The sequence below is a fragment of the Chenopodium album genome, chromosome 8, assembly GCF_948465745.1.
Source record: "Chenopodium album chromosome 8, dcCheAlbu1.1, whole genome shotgun sequence".
NCBI classification, from domain to species: Eukaryota; Viridiplantae; Streptophyta; class Magnoliopsida; order Caryophyllales; family Amaranthaceae; genus Chenopodium; species Chenopodium album.
The window spans coordinates 40,141,686-40,144,142 of NC_137841.1; the positions used below are offsets into that span (position 1 = coordinate 40,141,686).

The 2,457-nt window shown below is 32.7% G+C and overlaps 1 long non-coding RNA gene across 1 annotated transcript; it reads left to right on the forward strand.

The window, feature by feature from the left end:
- Positions 1–420: 420 nt before the first annotated feature.
- Positions 421–1,604, forward strand: LOC145556049 (uncharacterized). Its single transcript, XR_014091698.1, has 2 exons — positions 421–774; positions 1,335–1,604. It is a non-coding gene; the product is annotated as an uncharacterized LOC145556049 (long non-coding RNA).
- The last annotated feature ends 853 nt before the right edge of the window (positions 1,605–2,457 follow it).

Below are 2,457 nucleotides of genomic sequence, written 5' to 3' on the forward strand. Positions count from 1 at the left end.
ATAAATTTAATAAGAGAGATCATTTATTTAGAGAAGTGGTCTATCCTTTTTTTTTTAATTAAAGGTGAAAATGTAACAGAGACCATATATTCTAAATATGTGGTCTCTCCTTTTTTTAATTAAATAAATAAACAGAAGAGAGATTATTTATTTAGAAAAAGTGGTCTCTCCTTTTTTTAATTAAATAAAAAAAAAGAGACCATCTATTTAAAAGAAATGGTCTTTCCTTTTTTTAATTTAATAAATAAATAAAGGAGACCATTCATTTAGGGAAGTGATCTCTCCTTGTTTTTAAATTAATTAAATAAAAACTGTTTTTAATTTGATATATTACACGGATTGCCACGTGTAAAAAGATCAACCCTTAGATCTCCCACATCCTCTTTTCCCTCAAACCCTAAAATTCACCAGCTCTTTGCCTCTTCGCCTCTCCCTCAAACCCTTAGATCTCACTTTCACATGAATTTTTCACTCCCTCAAACTTATCTCTTCCTCCTAATTCTGGTGCCGGTTCAACAATAACATGAATTAGATACACAATCCCTCCTTCATCATCTCTATTCCTCCCCCTATCTCTCCTAGTTTAACTATACTACAACTACTCCGGCGAATATTCCAGCGTCTGTTCTAATTACAGCAGATTACTGGCAACCTCGGCCGCCTGCTCAACTCGTCAACGTCAAACAACAACCTCCTCCACACCATGAATAACAAAAATCCCATCATCAACAACACCATCAACAGTGGATCTAAGTTCAACCTCGCCGTTACCAGGTCGGAAACTGAGTCAAAACAGTTAGCTTATGAGCTTCAATCAACTTGTTGAGAAATACTTCATTTCCATGTTGCCTGATAGAAGTTTGTCAGAAGGGAAAAGGGATCCTTAATTCTTGCTAAATTGAAGTTCTTTTTACCTTAAATTGAAAAAGTGCAAGTTTTTTTCAATTTGTTTTATCTTTGTTCTCCCGTAATTCATTAAATCTATCAAAACTTTCTGTTTTTTTTTTAAATTTTCTTTAAATGTTTTCATTTCAAAATTCTTATCATTTATTCAATTTTTGCTCCTGAAATGTTTAACGTTGGGTTTTAATTTCCAATTGCACATGCACCAGTTTAATTGAGTTGATCTCAGATTATTCTTAAATTAAGTTTTGATCGTGGTTTTTTTTTCCATGGCTCATTTCTACTTTGTTTAATCACTGTTTTTTATCTGAAATGCACACCATATTTTTATTTCTGCTATTTTTAAATTTAATTGCTAATCTAAGTGTTTGTTAAATATATCTTTATTATATTTGTTTTCTAATTTGGGATGTATTAGGAAAATATTTCAGGTAACAAGTGTGATTGTTAAAGATTATGCTATTGGTTATTGAATTGTTTTGTTGGGGGGTGAGAATGTCAGATTGCTGTCGAGATCTACGAAGTTTTTTTTTTATTTTATTATTTTTTTTATTGATTGTAGCAATAATAAGTATGGATTTTGTACAATTTTTTATAAGAATCATTATGACAATATGACTATGTATTTGGTATACTACTCCGTAGTCCGTACTTGTATTTCGTTGGAATGTTACAGTAGAGGAATTGTGTTTTTTGATTAATTGAAATTATATACTGTATAAATTAAAATTAAAATATTTTTTTTAAAAAAAAGAGAAGAAAGAGACCATCTATTTGAAATAGGTGGTCTTGACACTACGTGAAAAAATGAATTTGGCACCGGTTCAAACCCGGCCTAAGGAACCAGTTTGAACCGGTGCCAATGTGGGGGGTGCCAAAAAGGGGTTGTAAAAGGCACCGGTTCAAACCGGTGCCAAAAATCGAAATTGGCACCAGTTAACCACCTATTTGAAATAGGTGGTCTTAGTTTTTGAAAACTGAGACCACCTATTTGAAATAAATGGTCTCAATTTTTTCAAAAACTAAGACCACCTATTTTAAATAAGTGGTCTCAGTTTTTAAAATAAGAGACCACTATTGATGAAATGGTCTCTTAGGCCAAAGAGACCTGTGAGCTAGAGACCACCCCTAAGGTAGTCTCTTTGGCCATTTTGATATGGTCTCTTTGGCCAATTTTGTTGTAGTGGTATAAAGCTTCCGTATATATTAGTGGATTCCTTTGACATAAGTGGAACATTGATTTCATTCAATGGATGTTGTGACTGTGGTACACTCAAACATCTAGCTGTAACTGGAGATTATAAAGGGTGTTTCCCGGTTATTTTAGAAGTTGAGTGGGAGTCTTGTTACCACAAGATTGGATAGAGTCTAACTATTAAATTAGGAAATGTATCATGGCCGCTTGAAGAGGGAGAATTAAGAAAATACGTGGCCGCGTTTAAATGCATTACACAGTAATCATTTGATTTACTAATTCTAACTCAGATTTCAAGAAACGATTTGTAGATTAATATGATCTCGACATGTGATGCAATAATATTATCAAATCGACAC